The sequence below is a fragment of the Neofelis nebulosa genome, chromosome 8 (assembly GCF_028018385.1).
Source record: "Neofelis nebulosa isolate mNeoNeb1 chromosome 8, mNeoNeb1.pri, whole genome shotgun sequence".
In the NCBI taxonomy this organism is placed as follows: domain Eukaryota; kingdom Metazoa; phylum Chordata; class Mammalia; order Carnivora; family Felidae; genus Neofelis; species Neofelis nebulosa.
The window spans coordinates 68,947,802-68,967,897 of NC_080789.1; the positions used below are offsets into that span (position 1 = coordinate 68,947,802).

The 20,096-nt window shown below is 45.4% G+C and overlaps 1 protein-coding gene across 2 annotated transcripts in view; it reads left to right on the forward strand.

Moving 5' to 3' along the window:
* The first annotated feature begins 3,195 nt into the window (after positions 1-3,195).
* Positions 3,196-20,096, forward strand: part of SLC38A1 (solute carrier family 38 member 1) — a 69,831-nt gene continuing 52,930 nt past the window's right edge. The window contains exons 1-2 of one of the 2 annotated variants that reach the window (XM_058743041.1): positions 3,196-3,521; positions 16,423-16,537. The gene's annotated coding sequence lies outside the window, so the exon portion shown is untranslated. Of the gene's footprint in view, positions 3,522-3,723; positions 3,859-16,422; positions 16,538-20,096 lie in introns of those variants that run through there. The other variant, XM_058743040.1, reaches the window with a different exon arrangement.

Consider the following 20,096-nt stretch of genomic DNA (forward strand, 5'->3'; position numbering starts at 1 on the left):
GTTCACAGATGGCTGTACTGCTTCTGTTACAAGCAGAAAAAGTACAGGACGCTTAGTCTGAATTAACCTCACCAGTTGACTTTTCTGGTTTCGCCATTCTTAAAATTCAGACTGTCCTAAAACAGTTCTTTACAGATTAAAAAGAAAAACTACATATTCAGAAGACAGTTTTTATCCCATTACTCAAAATTCATCCACAAGAAATATTGGAAAGCTCTGGAAATGCAAGGAGGAAGGCATAGTGTCTCTGTAAGTGAGCAGCTAGTGGTGACCCTTCCCACTGTCCTCCTGGGCAACCTGCAGCCCAGGTGAGTACGGGGTGAAGCTGGATTGAGAGCAGATGTGACTCAAGTTCAGGCTGAATCTCCTTTGGGGATCTTTCTTCACAAAGCCACCCCTCCTTCCTGGAACCATCCAGAAAGGACCCATGGGGTACTAGAAAACTCCCAGGTGACCCGAGAGGACTAAACTCTCCCTTCACTGTATAGATTCCTTCTCCGGCATTACATTCAGGGCAGACAGAGAATTTTTATTTTCTCAGTTCCATAGGGCAGCCCACAATACCACCGTTAATGTGTCCTGACCACCTTAGTACCGTTTGGGAACAATGCCCTTGGAACTCAGAAAGCCGTCACAGAGCAAACTAACTCCGTGGGCTCTCCGGAAACAGGGCCGTCATAAGGACTTGAAGGTGGAGTGGCCTGGGGCCTGTCCCACCTCCTGGCCCTCCAAAGAAAGCTGTTCACACGTCGGGGAACATGTTAGAGCCAGACACACAGAGAATCAGCTTTGGAGTCAGCTTGGGATTCTAGAGCTAGATGTGCCAATTAGACCTGTGTGAACTTGCGATGATTTGCTGAACATCTGAATCAGAGATTCAGATGGTCTGTACGTCTTAGGAATGTCTCGAGGATTAAATAAGAAACCATCTGTAAAGTGCTTATCCTGATGCTGATCTCTCAGTAAGCATCAAGTGAGTGGGGGAGTTGTCCCCATGACACCCTTGGTCCCATTTGAGGCCACAGCTTTTGGGTTTAAGTGCTAAGCTACTCAAAGGAAGTTTCACCTACAAGCAGTCCTGAAGAAAAACACACTAACTGCAGTTACTGGTCGCTTGTCCTGAACACTACCTCTTCCCTCCTTTCCCCAAGCTCTCCACACAGCAGAAGTCCTTCATTTCAGCTTCCATGTTGATGCTTGCACTCCCCTTCCAGGTTGTCAACTAACATCCAGATGAGGCCAAAGATCTTTCTCAACTCCAGGACCAAGAGTGTCTAGTTGCAAAAGGCTAAGACTCGAGCACAGACTTTCAGTTGAGACCTCACCAGGAATCGCTTCCCAGTTTCCACCTTCACCTTGTTCTGCCTTCAGTGAACAAGGCCAATTCAGCCTCTTTGAACCTGCTTTCTTGTTTATACAAAGAGGATAATACCCAATTAATTGAGTGGTTGAAGGGATTAAATGAGATAATATTTATGTGTAAAGGACATAGCACAGAAGCTGTGGCAAGGAGTAGAATTCAATTCATCACTATTGAATCCAATTCAAAAAAATGCCAGGTAATTGCAGCATTTTTGGTACCCTGAAACTGGCAAATAAGTTAATCAAAGGATGAGCTTGAGATCATATGCTCTCCGAACAAATATTGGTGAATATACCTTCTGTCCCATACGGTAAAGATTTCAAGAGACTTATAGAACCATGCTCACAGTTTAACCTACCTTGCCTATTCGGATTTCTTTCCTTATTTATCAGAATTATTTTGCCAGGCAAGATGCACACACTACTTGAAATTAGTAAGTCCATACTAAATTAGCTTCCTGTAGGAAAGAAATCAACTTTTTGAGGACCTGTAGAACATTACTATGATGTGGGTACAATTAACCCTCTGTTAACAAGTTGGGAAAACAGGGCTAGGACAAAAGTGAGGCCTGGGAGGGCAGCACTGTCAGAGGCAGAATTTGAACACAGGTCCATGGGAGGTAAGCGACCATCATTCTGCCCCCTTCTGTTTGCACTGCATTTTCAATTTCTCGGGTTTATGCAAGAACATTACCTTCGAAATAGGGTTCTCAGGAGGCTACTGCTAAATTAACGAAACCCATTTACTGCCGCTCGAAAGGAAAAAGGATTTTAGTTGTCAAGAGTCTGAAATTTGGTTGTCTTCTCACTTTTCCAGCAGTGATTAAAAAATAAAAAATAAAAAAGTGATAGCCACTCCACTACTATAAGGGCGTATTCAGTCTGCCCGGTTGAAACGCTCCAGGTAGATTAATTTCTGAATTATGATTCACCTTCCCTTTCCTGTTTTGATGGAACACGGAGACTGAACGATTCCTGTCAATAAAAAGCTCGAGTTTCCACCCCGCAACTTCGCTCTATAATGACAGCCTAATTGGCTGGGACGCAGGTGGGATTTCCTGTCGCCATTTTAAGGAAACACAACTCCCCTGCAGGGAAGTGCCCAGTTAAAAGGGTCTGTGTCTGAAACAAAGAGGAAGCAAAAGAAAGGGAAACTGGCCGAATTGCCCACTCCCCTGCATCCTGATCCCTCGCTCCCCACTGCCCCTGAATTAAGACCGCCCCTTCGCGCCCAGGCAGGTGCGCGTTGCGAGCTCGGCAAATCTATGGGGTCGCGTCACACCCAGACCCCCAAACACAGCGCCAAAGCACAGGTCTCAGGGAAGGCTGCCTAGGTCTGCGGGTGCTGGATCCGGAAGAGGGGAGGCACCTCCCACCGCGGGGTGGGACAAAGGGTTTCCAAAGGTGCCCTTGCTGCCCCTCACCCCCGTCCCCAGCCGATCCGGCCCGTCTCGGTGCGGTCCCCCGAGCCAACACACCGCTCCGTCGCCACCCGCAGCTCCAGACGCTGCCAGCCGCCTGCAGGGCTGCGCGCGGACCAGCCACTCCCGCGGCCATCCTCACGCTGCGCCCTTCCCACAATGCAACTCCCCTGGCTCCCTCGGCCCATCTGCGCTCTGGCGTACCCCGAAATGCTGCCCCCTAACACAGCCCTCCTCCGCCGGCGCCCTCTTAGCCGCCCCACTTCCATTCCCAAGGGCTCCGCGTCTCCAGCCGGCCCCGCAGCAGGGTTCTGGGCCTGCCGCCAGGCCCCAGGGGGGCGTGGGGCAGGTGTCCAGGCTGCACGCCGCCTCCGCTCCCGGTGCCGCCGTCAGTGCGCCCGGCACACGCACGCCCCGCAACCCCTCCCTCGCCCCTTCCCCGATGCTCGGTCTCCGCCAGTCGCAGTCGCTGCATCCTCTGAGAGCGGCAAGAGGGAGGTCGCCAGGCGCGGCCGCCAGCGGAGACACCATGTGACGGGCACCGCTCAGTGACACGCAGCTTTGGTTAAAGAGCGGGCGCGCGGGAGGGGAGGCGGCGGGACGCGGGACGCGGGACGCGGAGGAATGGCCTGACTTTCCCCCTTTAAACCATCACGAGCCATGGATGCGCAAAGGCGACGCGCCCCCCAGTAGGAGAATGACTGCGATTCGAGACCCTCCGCGCCCTAGCGTGTGGATGTAAGTGCGAGGCTGGCGAGCAGAGTGTGGGTGGGGGTTGGCGGTGGGGGGAGACTCTGATGCAATCGGCCCAGAAAGGAGGAGGAGAGCCAGAGAGCGCGGGCTGGGGTGGCCACGCCGCTCTGCCTGAAGGTCGCCGGGAACCTCCGCCCTTCACCTTCCTCGGAAATCCGCCACGCCACGCCAAGCTTCCCCGCCCAGCCCTCGCTGACGGAGGCCACCTTTTCCCGGCCGAGACAGCCAGACCTTGATACAAAGGACATCACACGGCCGGGGGGGAATCCCGGAAGGGCGGACACCTGGTCTCCTTTGGCCACTTTTCCCTTTATTGCCCGAGGTAAGGCGATTTTGCTTTTCTAGGGGAGCTTGAGGGAGCGGCGGCGGGAAGGAAAGGGATGTTTTAGATGCGAGAGAGGCGGTAACGTACAAGGCACCCATGCGGGCATGGAAGGAATGAGTGTGCGGCTCTACCGGATGCGTTCGGATTTTGCTTTTAGGAAAAGTCCAGGTCCTCTGTTCTTTCAGACGCACTCGGCAGCGTAAGGAGGCGCAGGGGCCTCTGATTTCACCTTTGCGTGAGCTGTGGCTTACTTTTTGGGTCTGTTTTCATAGCGGGAGAGTGTGGCTCCAGATCTAGTTATCTAGTTAAACGATACGAGAGGTCAGGGACCACGCGGGTCTGGGGCGGGGGGGAGGAGTATAGCGGGCGTGAGGGCGCTGCTGCGTACGCGAGAAGTGCTCGAATCCTGGACTTTTGGGGGGAATTTCCTGCGTCCGCTTGGCCCAGAGGAGGGCAGGTGATGCCCCCGGGGGTATGCGTGCGTCCGGCTGGGGCTGGAGGCCTGGGCGCCGCGGGGAACCGAGCCGCCGAGCGCGAGTAAACAGGAGCACGTTTGCAGTCTCTCCTCCAGGTCTGCCTCTCTCTGTAGGGAGACTAGAGTAGGAGGATGCGGGGGGAAGGTTACTAAAGGATGCCGGCGGTGATTCACTGCCCTTTCCCGCCCCGAAGAGGTGCTTTCTTAAATGAAGAAGGGGAGAAAGAGAAGTGATGTTCTGAGAGCTGGATTCCGCTGGCGAACAAAAGGCCACCGCTCGCGCGGGGCCCGGGCGCGGACTGCCCTCGCCTCCTCTCCTCCCGCCTCCCCCCAGTCCCCGGCACCTAGCTCGCGTTCCTAAATGTTGCCACAAAAGGCCTTTGAACTCGCCGCGTCGGTGCCGGAAGGAAAGCGCTCCTCGGTCCTAATGCACGCCCTGGGCGCCCGTCCCCCCCCCCCCCCCCCCCATCCGCCTCCCTAGCGTCGAACTGCTCAGTACCCACTGCGACCCCACAGGTTACGGGGCTGCATGGGCGCTGCTTCCCTGCGGAATCGCCCGCCCCTGGGTTTGGGGTGAACTGTAATCAGGGTGTACGGGAGCCTATGGCGGCAAAAGGAATTTCGCGGTCACAGCGTCACCGCATTTCGGGATGCCTTTCACAGGCTGTCTGGGGCTTGAGAAGGTGGTGCTACAGTTGAGAGTCCTTTGTGTCTCGCTCTGCGGCGCGGACCCGGTTTTTATAGCACTGCTTCTCCGGTGGAAACCTTAGAGCCGCCAGGATCACGTACTTTCTCTGACGAATCCGTGGCGATGTTAGGTAGTTAAGAGTGAAAAAGACCCCCAGCACTAAGAAACGGTATTTATTTACACGCAAATGGGGATTTGACATCTCTGCAGTGAAGTTTAAAATTTTTCTTTCTTTTTTTTTTTTAACATAAGGGGGAGGAGAGAATAAATATATGGTTTGCAGACTGCGGGGCACAGCGAGGCTGTAATTGTCACCTTGATAGAAGAAACTGTGCGGCAACTCGTGCTTTTTCTGACGTCAGAGGAACAACGGAAATAAAACCTGAGCTAGGTGACCGGCCAGCCTCATTCTTAAACATCTCATGCGGGGTGGGTTGAAAGCTATGTGAAACAGTCCAGCTGGGGCACCGACCGGTTGTGGGTCCCAACTTCAAAACGGGTTTTACTCTTCAGAGTGGCTTCAATTCTCGGCATCTAGGAGGCTTGCCTAGTTTGGTTTGAGGTCTTGAAACCTTGATGAGGTTTATTTACTCTCCCCACCCCCCAGCACATTCAATAAATATATCGTACTGAGGACTTAACTATTTGTAACTGTATAAAGTTCCTGCTTCTGTGGGGGAAACATACAATAAACGCACATATAATGAATTTCAGATCTTTGTTAGCGCATTGAAGAAGTAAAACAGGATCACATGATAGGGATGGGTGCTTGAAATAGATAACCCTCTAGCGGGGCCTGTGTGGGAGGGTGACATTTGTCCAGAGACTAGGAGGCCAGGCATCTGGCTATCTAGTTTTATATTTTCCTCCCTCCTGGTGATAGTTGAGGACAAAAACCAATCTTACTCACTGTTGTTCCCCTAGTGCCCAGCACAGAGCAGCAGCTTAATAAATGCCTCTTGGATTGAGACCTTAGCCACCTCCTTCATTTCTTTATGCTACTGGTGACCATCCCTTCCTTTTTCTATCTCATTTGTTCCCTTTTCACCCAAGTTTAAATATGAGAGGTTTTTTTTTTCTTCTTTTCTTTAAACTCTGCTTCTCTTTCTTTAAAAAAAAGGTTTTTTAATGTTTGTTTATTTTTGAGGGAGAGGGAGAGACAGAGTGTGAGTGGGGGAGGGGCAGAGAGAGAGGGAGACACAGAATCTGAAGCAAGCTCCAGGCTCCCAGCTGTCAGCACAGAGCCTGACGCAGGGCTCGAACTCACGAACTGTGAGATCTTGACCTGAGCTGAAGTTGGAAGCCCAACCAACTGAGCCAACTAGGCTCCCCTGCTTCTCCTTCTTTCTTACCGTCTCCCTACTTCTTACCCACTCCCCTATCCCCTGGGTTACGAGGCCCTTGCAAATGCCTCTCCAACCTGTCTTCTCATCTCCATTCCCACTTGCCCAAGTTCAGGTTCCTGTCACCTGACCTAGACATGGCAATTCGAGTAGTGTGTTGGGATATGAGGACCATGAAACAGATGTGGAGGTGCCCTGAAGAAACCAGTGCTTCATGGAAGTGCGACACGTGGTTAAGAGTGAAGCAGGGAATGAATGAGGTGTTAACAGCTCTCTGGTTGCTCTCTTCCAGTACCAAGCTCTGCTCCCCTAATTCAATCTCCACATTTCCATGAGATCTGTATTTCTAAAACTCAGTTTGCTTTCCTAATGACTTTGCTTCTAAAGACTTCAGGGGGTTCTCGGGGCGCCTGGGTGGCTCAGTCGGTTGAGCGTCCGACTTCGGCTCAGGTCATGATCTCGCGTTCCGTGAGTTTGAGCCCCGCGTCGGGCTCTGGGCTGATGGCTCAGAGCCTGGAGCCTGCTTACGATTCTGTGTCTCCCTCTCTCTCTGCCCCTCCCCCGTTCATGCTCTGTCTCTCTCTGTCTCAAAAATAAATAAAACGTTAAAAAAAATTAAAAAAAAAAAAACCTTCAGGGGGTTCCCATTGCCTAAAATTAGTCTCAATTCCTTAGCTGGACACTCAGGACCCTCCATGATCTGACTCCTTGAATCTTTCCCTCTCTTTCTCTCAGTTCACCCAATGCTCTTCCTGTTGCTTTTCTGCTTCAATATCGGTGTTGATTGTGGACTGGAATGCCTACTAAAATCCTACGTATCTGTGAAGGCCTAGCCCAAATGCCACTTCTCTGCCCTTTCAAATAAGTGTTCACTGATCATCTCTTAGCATTTCCTTTTACTTTTTACGTAGGATTTATCTTTTACTTCTTGCACTTTTGTCACTCCCAGTGATGGAAGGTAGGGGGATGAGGCCAGAGGCTTTGAGTCAGATACGAATTCCAGATCCCAACGTACCGCCCAGGGATACTGGGCAGCTTGTTTAGCATCTCTAAACTTCAGGGTTTCTGCCTTGTTTTCTGTTTGTTAAATGGGAATGAAGAGAATACAATGGTGGTGGTAGTGGTACCCATCTCATTGAGTTAGCCTGACAATGTAGTTAAGATAACGGGTATGAAGTGCTTGGCACCATGTTAGTGTTGCGTATGTATTGAATTAAAAGGGACTTTCAGTTTGTCATCTATCAGAGGTGCTGGGAAAGTTGATCAGCAAAGCTCCCCTTACCTCTGAAATTGTGTGCATAGTTAATCATTCAAAATGCTTTTCTCGAAATAATACCTTAATGGAAACTCTGAGAGGGGATGTGGGGGTGGGGGGAAGGGTGCGTGTAGAAGTAAGCACTTTCAAAATCACATCATAGACTTCAGAAAAAGACACCTTGGACCACTGACCCTAGACTGAGGCTTTTAAAAACGTTGTTATACTTATTTCTGAAATCGGACCACATTATAGTCACTGACTTTCTAGTGCCCACCTATGTGTTAGGGTTACCTACTGAGAGTGAAGGAATTTGGTGATCACAAAGGCACTATGTTTTGGGGAAATTTAGCGAGCACCAAGTTCACAATCCAGGAACTCTGCCTCAAGTAAAGTTACAATGTGTCTTTGCCAATTAACTAGCTGGGCACACTTGGGCAAATCATTTAATGTTTTTATGCCTCATTTTCTCATCTCTCCAATGCTAGTAATAGTTTTTGAGCTCCCTGACTCGCAGAGTTATGAAGATAACAATGAAAATATTGCTGAGGAAACCCTTGAACAAGTTAAAAGATCTATTCAAGATGTCATCCAAGATGACCAGTTATCTGGAGTTAAATGTGCTGCTAATCCACCGCTTTAGGGGATGAGTTAGATTAGTGATTCTCAACTCTGGTTTCATATTAGACCTACTTGGGGTCTTTGAAAAGCTACCAGTGAATGCCCAGATTCCATTTCTAGATCTTTAGATTTAGTTGACCTGGGGTGGAGCCCAGATTTAGGAGCTTTTTAAAAACACCAAGGATGATTCTAATCACAGTGGCTTAGATTTTATTTTATTAATTTTTTTTTTTTTTTTTATTTTAGAGAGAGAGAATGCATGCGCGAGCAGGGGAGGGACAGAGGGGAGAGAGACAAAATCTTAAGCAGGCTCCATGATCCTCGCAAGCTTGACGCAAAGCTTGATCCCACGACCCTGGGGTCGTGACCTGAGCCCAAATCAAAGGTCAGATGCTCAACTGACTGAGTTGACTGAGTGGCTTAGATTTTAAAGCAAACAAAACAAAGTCAGAAATCAAATGAAGACCTCCGTATGTTGCTTGATAAAGTCTAAGTAATGCAGAATTGTGAGCTTGACTGACTTTTTCCCTGACTTGACTAACCCAACCAGTTTTGACATCATGGGACCATAGCCTTAGGTTACAATTTACAACCTGAATTTTCCCAGGCACAAAATCCTGTCCAGTGATACAGCCAGGGCCACACATAAAAGATTAAATGTGTGGATCTCAGTTTCCATGTTTTAGGAGTGATGAAGAAGATTGGAAAAGAAAGAGACAATGGAAAGGAAAAGGAAAGGGATAGGTTCTGACCCAGGTATAGGAGGAAGAGGCTCTGAGCAGGAGAGACAGGACAGAGTGCAGAGAAAAAGTTGTGTTTGATTGATGGGACTCATTTTGTTGAGGTTGTACACTGGTGACTATAAAGCCAAATAAAGTCTGTGAGTACATTTTGTGTGACCTACACTTTCTCTTAAAATTGTTTGGAATTAGTTGTCAGTATTTAAACATCAGATTTTCACTTAAAATCTGCATCTGTTGGAAAAAAAAAAAAAAAAGGGACAATCTGGCTTATTCCCACTGAACTAGATAGGGTACATTTTCTCCGGTTCCTTATGCCAGTCTGTCTTGCCCATTTTCTCGTGGACCTGGGCACTGTTTGCATTTGCAACCCTTGGTCTGTATCTGTAGACCTTAGTACTGGCTGCACGTTACACTCTCCTGGAAGCATTTAAAATATCCATGCTTGATCCCACCCTAGACCAATTAAATCAGAAACTGGTGTGTGTTAGGTTATTAAAAAAAAACAAAAAACAAAAAAAAACTCCCAAGGTGATTCCTCTCTGTCTAGAACTGACAACTTCTAGCCTAAGTCACCTATTCAGAAGATTTGTCCACAAGCCCATTTCTTATCTCTGAAAGCGATCCATTAAGAAACATTATAGAATCATAAATTCAGGGGGGTTTAAAACTGGAGGAGATCTTTGAGAGAGCATCAGTTAATGTGATCTTCCTATTTTAAAGTGAGAAAACAGGCCTAGAGGGAAGAAAAACTTGTCCAAGGATTATTACATCATTTGGTATTAGGGAATAGTGTGTTTTCCATTTTCTATTTTCATGTAAAGGCATATTTGTAAATTTTTTTTTCTTTTACAAATGATCCTTTTTACATGTACCCCTTTGTGATGCTTTAAAATTCTCCTTATTTCTATTATTTCTTGAGTATTTTTGTTGGGAGCTAGCTGTCATAGCTTAGCTAAGCCTTAATAACAAAGAAAATCCCATCCAGTGTTTTAGTTAAACCGTAATCAAAAATATCATTAGAGCAAAAATATACATGTGCAAAGAAAGAGAATTTTCTCAAAGGCTGAACTATTGCAGGTTGCTTTCAACTCTGTGTTTTTAGGAATTACTTACATCTATGAATTTTCAGTAGATGAGGAAGATTTTTTTAAATGTTTATTTATTTGTTTTAAGAGAGAGAGAGAATACACGTGTGGAGGAAGGGTAGAGAGGGAGAGAGAATCGCAAGCAGGCTCCGTGCTGTCAGCATGGAGTCCACTCAGGGCTTGATCTCCATGACCTGAGCAGAGATCAAGAGTCTGATGTTAACCTACTGAGCCACCCAGGAACCCATTGAGGAAGATTTTTAATTTTGTGGTATACACACTGCTCAGATACACTCGCTGTTCTCATTAAGTTTCAAGTGGATTTTTTTTAATGTAACATACAGTTTGTCCTCTTAAATTTACAGTTAAATACAGAGACTTCATTGACTTCTGAAGTTTATCAGTATTTTCTGTCTTAGAGAAATCACAGTAGTTTCAAAACATCTGAATGTGGATTAGGTTAATTCCCGGACATCATAGGCTGGGCATTTTGATAACAGACATTTGAAAGAGCATATAGGAACCAGAACAGAAGAGGAATTCTGGGAGCCGTGAGAGCAAGGGTTGGGATACTATGAACAAGGTAGAATGCACAGAGGTCAACCTGTTATTTTGTTTTCCTGAGAAAGTGTGTTTGTGGGGATCACTGATACATTATCTGCAGACAGATGATCATAGCTTGCTTTTTAAATTTAGTTGTCATTATTATTGTTAACATATTTGCTGCTACCATGTGCTAGGGAGCTGTGAGGTTTATGGTCCCTGCCTCAAGGAGTTGAGATTATAATTAGGAAGGATGATAGAATGCAAGAAGACTATTAAAATATATAAGAATCCTTGTGTAAGCCAATGAGTAATCTATACAAAAGTCCTGAAAGAATTCATCACAGGTAAACAATCTGTCATGGGTTGGTCATGGGAAAAAGCTATCACAGAGAAGGTTGGTTTGAAATTAAAAAGAAAAAAAAAGCATGAAAGTCAACAAGCTGGGCTTTGAAAGAAATGTTGTCCTTAAGTAAGCATGGGCTTCACGGGAAGGGGGAAGGAAGCATGTTCAGGGCCAAAGGAATGGTGTGAACAAAGCAGAAGGCCGCGTACAACTAGATCCGTGGTGGGGAATGGAAAGTTCAGGAGGAACATCACAGGAGAGAAAATTAAAAAGATTGTTATGAGCAATCCGTGTTGCATTGTAAGGGTCCAGAGATTAGACTTCATCCTGTAGACATTGGGAAGTTACAGTTGGCAAGAGGGGAAGAGAAGTGGGCCAGAACGTGTGTCTGCAGCAGGGAGAGGGTAGAGTCAGCAGGTAGCACGGAGGCACTGAACTCTGCAAGTTAGGATTGTGGGTGGAGAGGAATGAGGGGCAGAGAGGATGGGGGCACGTATGAAAGAATGTTGATGGGGGCTGGTGACTGATTAGATACTCAGCAGCATTAAAGTAATACCCAGACTCTAAGTCTGAGTGATGAGGAGAGGGAACGTTATCTTTAACAGGAATAGGACAGCTGATGCGTGAGGTCAGTGATGTGTTCAGCTCGGCATGCAGAGTTTGAGGTAATGGCAAACATCCACGTGGAGAAGTCCAGCGGGCAGCTGGAGTCTACAAAGAACTTGTGGAAATTTTTCTGAGCAGGAAGGAGCTTGAGAGATCCACTTTCCCTCCAGCCTTCTCATTTTACAGATGAAGAAACATGTGATGTTAAGTGACTCGATCATTATCAAGTAGTATTTACAAGGGAGATCCTATTGCATAATGCAAAGGAATGCTAGTTTTATAAGATGAAAAAGACTGGGGAAAGAAATCGGAAAGATGCCTTTGTGGGATGAAGCCTGACACTACGAGCTTGAAACCTTAAGAAGGAAAGAATTTGGAGCGTGTGCCCGAAGAGCTACCCCTCTTCCCGCATAAGGGAGGAGTGAGGGGGCTGGTAAAGGAGGCCTGGAGGCAGTGCTCCGGAGCATGTTGGAGGAGGTCAGGAAGCAGTGCTCCCTGTTGTGGAAGGAATTGAGGAAAATGAGGACTGAGGCAAGGCCACTTGCCTTGACTAGAAGTCATAGCAGTGGTAGCAAGCATAGTCACAGTAGCCTGTAGGCACCAGGCCAGGTACTGGTGTATGTGCTGCCCATGTGCCCAATAGTGGAATCTCCTTTTTTTTTTTTTTTTTTTAATTTTAAGTTTACTTATTTATTTTGAGAGAGACAGACAGTGTGAGCTGGGGAGGGGGAGAGAGAGAGAGAGAGAGAGAGAGAGAGAGAGAGAATCCCAAGCAGGCTCTGCACGCTCAGCACAGAGCCCAACGTGGGCCCCGAACTCATGAAGTCGTGAGATCATGACCTGAGCCTAAACCGAGAGTTGGATGCTCAATTGACTGAGCCACCCAGGCACCGCCCCCCCCTCACCGATCATGGAATCTTTATAACGACCGAATGAGGTGGGTATTCCGCGTCTCCTGTTTGCAGATGAAGAAACTGAGGCAAAGAGAAAACCTCCTTGCCCAGGGTCCACAGCTCCTAATTGGTAGAGCCAGAATTTGCCACTTGAGTGTGGTTTCAGGGGAGTGATGAAGACAGGAGCAAGTTGTTCAGACTGTTGGCAGTAAAGGGGGTGGGGGTGGTATTTCAAGGTTATAGACAAAGTCACTTCCCAGATATGGAGCTGAGAGTAACTGGCGGAAGTCAGGGAAACCGGTGGAGAGGAAGTGGTGATTCAAAGTGCTGGCACGGCTGAGGCCACTTGCACTTGGTTAAGACGTGAGTCTTGAGTAAGAAAGAGAGAAAACATCTACAGTTTGAGATTGCTTACTGGCTCCCAGCCTGTTCACTACCAAAAGGCACTTGTATTATTCCCCATGGTCCAAAGATCACAGATTTTCAAAGATTCTATCAGTTTTAAGCTTTTCTTTTTTTTAATTTTTAAAAAATATTTATTCATTTTTGAGAGACAAAGAGATACGGAGTGCGAGCAAGGGAGGGGCAGAGAGAGAGGGAGATACAGAATCCGAAGCAGGCTCCAGGCTCTGAGCTATCAGCACAGAGCCCGACGTGGGCTCGAACCCACAAACCATGAGATCATGACCTGAGCTGAAGTTGGATGCTTAACCAACTGAGCCACCCAGGCACCCCTTTAAGCTTTTGTTTTAATTGAAATATAATTTATATGAGATACAATATCTAGATCTTAAGGATACCGTTTAATGAGTTTTGACTATAACCTTAATATATGAATTTATTTCCTATTTTTGTTATTCAAAGAAACATAAAATTGCCAGTTAGAATTTAGGATCATCACACCAAGTTAATGCAATCTAGTTAAAAGCAAGGATACCTGACATTTAGTCAACCTGTTTGGCATGTTTGAGGCCTTTTGAGATACACAAAAGCAGCTCATGGGTTCGCATTATTACCAGCTAAGAGCCAGGTGATCCAAGGATCCCAGGTGGGTAAACTGGCTCAGGCCCGGGAAGAGATGGCAGGAGGAAGAGGACCATCACTGGTCCAAAGGCCTAACACTCTCTCAAAACTATCGGCCCAGTTATTATAATTGATTCTCAGGAGTTGAACTAGGAAAGGTTTGATCTTACTAGTTTTTCAGAATAATAATAATAAAAAAAACAAGAGGGATTCATAACAATTTTAGAATTAAGTATGTGTAACCAGACATTTAGTGATATTAAGGAATTATTGTTAGTTTTTAGGTTTGATAGTGATCTGTTGGTATTGTTTTATAAAAGCATTCTTTCACAAATATGTGCTAAAATATTTTACAGATGATACGATATCAGGATGCTTTAAAATAATTCTATGTGATGGTGGGGGTAAAACTTCAGTAAGATTGGCCTGACCTGATAATTGTTGAAGTTGGTACATGAGGGTTCATTATTCTATTCTGTCTACTATTCTGTATATGTATTTAGAAGTTCCCATCATAAAAGTTTGAAAGGGGGGAAATAAAAATAAGAATATCAATTAGGGTTTAGTTGCATGTAACAGAGATCTTCCTATGTATGTTAAGTGAAAGAGATTTAATACAGACAACTAAATACCTGTAAGATTGTCAGAAGAGATGGCAGATGGCCTGAGGCTGGGTCTTTAGAAATAATTACCAGAATACCACCACTTAAAAACAGTCTGCGAAGGGAACTGCTACTTGTGCCTCTGTCACGAAGGCAGGAAACCATGAAGCCAGTTTCTTATTGTCTCAACTGCGTGCTCCAGGAACACATTGCTTGAGCCGCATCCAATGATCAGGAATCCATAGCCACACTGTTGACTCCAGAACTCTCTGCTGCACCTGTTAGAAATGTACCAGCAGAATGGATGCCATCAACTTTCCATCATCTACAGAACTAGACTAGAAAGAAGTAGGAGCAAATATTGAGCAGGATCCACCACAAAGTACATGAGCAATTGAAATTGTATTTATCCCTAAAAGTGATTTTGGACATTGTTTAAGTTATAGTATATTCTTTGGTTTGGTTTTCTTTCAGTTGGCTTTTACCAAACCTGTAAAACTTCTACTACTTAAGAACATGTACCTTGCTCCCTTTACTCTAGGTAGGTTCATGTAAATGGTCACTCAGGGCTGTTCTGTGTACATTTGGCCTGTGTTGTTCCCAGTACAAGCAATGCCTTCCCAACCCCCTGGTCTAAATCCACCGGTTTTTAGACATTGTTCAAGTTCTAACTCTTTGTAAAACCTTAGCAATTTCTCCACGCAACCATTTATTTTCCTTCCTTCCTTCCTTCCTTCCTTCCTTCCTTCCTTCCTTCCTTCCTTCCTTCCTTCTTCCCTCCCTCCCTGCCTCCCTCTCGCCCTCCCTTCCTCTATCCTTCCGTCCCTCCCTTCATACCTGTCTCCTTCCCTCCTTCCCTTCCTTCCCACCTTCCCATCTCCCTTCTTCCTTCCTTCCTTCCTTCCTTCCTTCCTTCCTTCCTTCCTTCCTTCCTTCTTTCCTTCCTTCTTCCTTCTCTCCGTCCCTCCCTCCCTCCCTTCCTTCTTCCTTCTCTCCATCCCTCCCTCCTTTCCTCCCTTCCTTCCTTCCTCCCTTCCTGCCTTCCTCTCTCCTCTCTTTCTTGCCGCCTTCCTTCCCTCCCACTCTCTCACTCTCCCTTTCCTCCCCTCCTCCCTCCCTTCCTTCCTTCCTTCCTTCCTTCCTTCCTTCCTTCCTTCCTTCCTTCCTTCCTTTCTTCCCTCCCTTCTTTCCTTCCTTCCTTCCTTCTTTCCTTCCTTCCTTCCTTCCTTCCTTCCTTCCTTCCTTCCTTCCTTCTGTACATCGGTATGTCTGTATATCTCTGAAATCTTTCTGGATTTTTTCTTTATTCTGCCATATAGTTTGGTCTCTATCATGCAGATATTTTATGGTATACTGTCACTTTATATGGGATGGTCTTGCTTGCTTAAACAGGGTCTAAGCAATGTAAGGCCAGACAAGTTTTTCTGTAGATCTTCTCCTTTGATATATAACACTATGAAGAATAGAGAATACGTTTATGTATTTTATGTTGGTACTATTAGTAAAATGTACCAATAAGCATACCAAGATCATGCTTGCTTAAGAGTACCTCACAAGATTGTGGTAAAGGATAAAAGATGTTGGGGGCGCCTGGGTGGCGCAGTCGGTTAAGCGTCCGACTTCAGCCAGGTCACGATCTCGCGGTCTGTGAGTTCGAGCCCCGCGTCAGGCTCTGGGCTGATGGCTCGGAGCCTGGAGCCTGTTTCCGATTCTGTGTCTCCCTCTCTCTCTGCCCCTCCCCCGTTCATGCTCTGTCTCTCTCTGTCCCAAAAATAAATAAAAAACGTTGAAAAAAAAAAATTAAAAAAAAAAAAAAAAGGATAAAAGATGTTCTGTGCTGAGTAAATTTTAATTTATAAGCTATTATAAAAGTTGAGAGATAGTAATTATGGTTGGGCTAACATCATGATCTTCACACAATGATCCTATTAGGTCTTTTAATTAATTGTATGTGATCTGATAATCGCCTCTGTATTGCAGTGAAACTGTAATTTTTTGCTTCTTGAGCTCAACTTGCACTTCCTGCCTCTGTGCCATTGACCATGTTCTCCTTTACTGAGACGTCTCAGCTCGGTCCCCATCTCTAGTCAGTCACTTGTCTGTCAAGCAGTGTGACTGTCCAGCAGTAAAGGTTGGATGTCAGTTTATCACACAGTCAAGCAGATAAGCAAGCATTTGCAGTAATGGTGTAGGCCCGTGTTCACTTTCTCGACATAACTCAGGATAGAAGATCATATCTTGTTAAGTGAAAAAATACATTTTAAAAACTCTGGTACAATTTCCATGTTTGTAAATGTATACCTATTTTTTATTTGTATTCATTCTTTTCATTTCACAGGTATTTATTGAGTGCCTGCTGTATGCCAGGCACTGTATCTATGTGCATAGAAAAGCCCTGGAAGGTCATACTCCTGTATATGTACAGTGATCGTCTCTGTTTGCTGAGATACGAGGTGACTTTTTTCTTTTTACTTGTGTTACAAACATGTATTTTCTAATTTTTCTATAAAGGTTTATATTATTGGTTAATAAGGAAGTAATGTTTTTTAAAAAACATTTCTATTCTCCAAAATGCCTATAATGTAATGCTACATGAAGAAAAGTAGGTTAAAAAGAGTCTAAAATCCCAATGTTAATAAAAGAGAAAGAGGAGGAGAGGGAGCTAGAGAGGGAAAAAGAAAAAGAAGGAAAGGGGAATAAAAAAGAAGAAAAGAAGAGAGGAAACACACCAGTATCTAACAGTGGCCCAATTTTGGATGGTGGGATTTCTTTTTTTTTTTTAATGTTATTTTAAGTTTATTTTTATTTATTTTGAGAGAGAGTTAGAGGGCAAGGCGAGGGGCAGAGAGGGATATAGAGAGCAGAGGAGGGGCAGAGAGAGATCAGCACAGAGGGGCTTGAACTCACAAGCCTGTGAGATCATGACCTGAGCCGAAATCAAGAGTTGGATGCTCAACCCACTGAGTCACTCAGGCTCCCCCGCAGGTGGGATTTCTTTTGCAAGTTCTATTCTAAAGATTATACAGTGAGTATGTATTAGTTTTAGAATCAGTAAAAAAAAAATTCTTTTTCAAGAGGCAGTCCAAATGTGACTTTTCTACAAAGCTGCCACAGATCCCTGAATTTGACCTTTTTCAACCTTTTAAATTCCTTAATCAGCTAGCCTCAATAAATAAACTGAATAGAGAGTAATTTCTAAATGTGACCTCAGCCTTGGTGAGAGGTGTCACTAACTTTGTTAATTTACCCCATTTTCCAGTTTTCATTTTCAAGAACAAGTTAGATTTCAGATAGGTTATTTCATAACAATAAAAATTTATTCTAAAAAAAAAAAAAAGAAAGAAAGGAGATTAAGACACAGACAACACACAGACAGTGGGAAGACCACGTGAGGACACAGAGAGAAGGCAGCTGGCCAGAAGCCATGGACAAAGGCCTCAGGAGAAACCAAACTTGCTGACACCTTAATCTTGGACTTCTGGTCTCCAGAACTGTGAAAAAATATTTTCTCTTTAAGCCAAAGGGCGGGGGGGAAATTAATTCTGTGTGATTAACTTTGTACTGGGATTTGCCTAATACATATTTTCGTGGCCAGGACTTCCTCTAGTCTTTTTATTCTTTTGCTTTTATGCCCATTTATTAAATGATTTGTATACCCACATGCACACACACATATATATATATTGATATGAAAGTTGAAATTCAAACAGGAGACTTTAGATCTATTATCAGTCCATCTTTCCTGTCCCCAGAAAATTTTTGTCCAGTGTCCTATTTTCTACCAATTTGGAGAGAGAAAAGGACTCAACCCAAATTGGAAACGCCATCCAGTGAATCAACTTTCTACCAGCCCTGTAGTGTCACTTCAGTATCTGAATCGGTATCACTTCATGTCATTTCAGACTCTGAGGAAGTTGTACAGGAGACAGCTAGTGTGGCAAGACTCCTGGGAAGTGCCCAGTCTAGCCCATCCGTGCAGCTTTCGTTAAGGCGGTCAGCAAGTAAGAGCACATGTTAACGCACTTCAGCTTTTATGAAGTAAAGGCAGTTGTAAACATTGCTGCTGTGTGAAGGCACAGAAAACAGAGAGGCCCTGTTGCTAGCTGGCTAGAAGAATCAGCCCTGAGCTGCCAGGTTTGCCTTAGCCCAGGAGACATGGCATTCAACTCTCCCTGTGCTGGCTTCCTGTTTTCCAGGAGAGGCCCTGCCCTGCAGGCAGGTGAGGCTCTCAAAACATGAGGCATTAGGAAATGTTTTCTTCCTTTTTTTTTTTTTTTTTTTGAAGCCTACCTTCCCCAGTCTCACTGCTAGTGGGCAGTGAGAGTGTCTTCACAAGCAGAGGACAAAGATGTCCCCCTCTCTCTGGGGGCGTGGGAGGAAGCTCCAGGCCCCCACTCCGGGGTCCATTTACCCTGGCTCCATGGATCCCTATCCATGCCTGGTGTCTAAGGTTCTCCCCATCCTTTTGGGGGTCTAGGCTCAAGAGGACAGGTGCAGGTGCAAAGGGGAACAGAAGGTCCCCAGCACTGGGGGAATCTCCCTGCTGGAAGTTGTAAAGGATTCTGGAGCCAGGAAAGTTTCATTCTAGATGTGAGTCTGCATGAACAAATGGGAATACTGTGTGGCCTGGTTGTGGGAAAGAGAAGAAGAAAATTTCTAAAAAAGGTATCATTCTAAGGTACTTTCTATGGGTCCTGAAAATTTTATCAATTCACAAAATGCCTCTTGGGATATACTAGGATGCTTAGCTGGGCACATTAGAGTTTTGACCCTTTATTTTTTTTAAGTTTATTTACTTATTTTGAGAGAGAGTATGTGTGTGAGTGGGGAGGGGCACAGAGAGAGGGAGAGACGGAGAATCCCAAGCAGGCTCCACATTGTCAACGCAGAGCCGGATGCAGGGCTCAAACCCACAAACCGCAAGATCATGACCTGAGCCAAAATCAAGAGCCAGATGCTGAACCAACTGAGCCACCTAGGAGCCCCTAGAGTTTTGACTCTTAACTAGGCTACCGTCATCTTACAGGATTCAGGATCAGACAAAATGTCATCCAGAAGGGTTTACCATTGGAGGTAAAAAGAACAAACTTATTGGCATTCTGCTTCATTCCATGGTCTCTGTCCCCTCACTGGGATGATCCTGCTGAGGCTCCTCTATGTGCATAGACCTGGCTTTTTAGGTTGCGTTCCTTTTTTTTATTTTTTTAACGTTTATTTATTTATTTTGAGAGAGAGAGTGAACAAGGGAGGGGCAGAGAGAGAGGGAGAGAGAGAATCCTAAGCGTAGAGCCCAACACAGGGCTTGACTCCGTGGACCATGAGATCATGACCTGAGCCGAAATCAAGAGTCGGCTGCATAACCGACTGAGCCACCCAGGCACTCTGCCATCTGCTTCTTAATTTGTGATGTTGTGTGTCTGAAACTCTTTTCCTTCTTCTACACCATTGAAATGTAAGTTCTGCTCATCCATGTGGGGGAGAATATGAACTCTGCAAGTCTTTCGTTTCTGGAGAGGAAATATAGTTTTAGGTGGATTAACCTAAATCCCCAGAGTATGAGTTTTTAATTCCCTAATTCCCTGACATGGAGTGATTTCATTGAAGAGATTGATTTAATCTCTCGCAGTTGATGGATAAAGTGTTTGCTAAATTTCAAAACACAGATTTGTCCTTTGCTGCTTGACCTCCAGGTTGGGTAGTTGATCCCTCATGATGCCATTTATTGAGGATTTGCATTGTTATTAAACTGGGATTGTTAAATCAGAGGTGCTTTTGTGTCTTTGTCGTCTGCACCCACGATGTGTGTGCCCTGTGATCAGATGCACTAAAATAAATGAGTCGCTTTCATTTTAAACACACTGTTTCATAAAAGGGCATCGGTATTGCCTGCAGCTGACATGGTGTTCCTATAAACGTGAACACAAAGATTACAGGACATGATTCACTCTGTAGTTGAGATGGAGAGAGATTTATGACAGGCATAAAATTTAGAGATAAGCCTCTATAACTAGA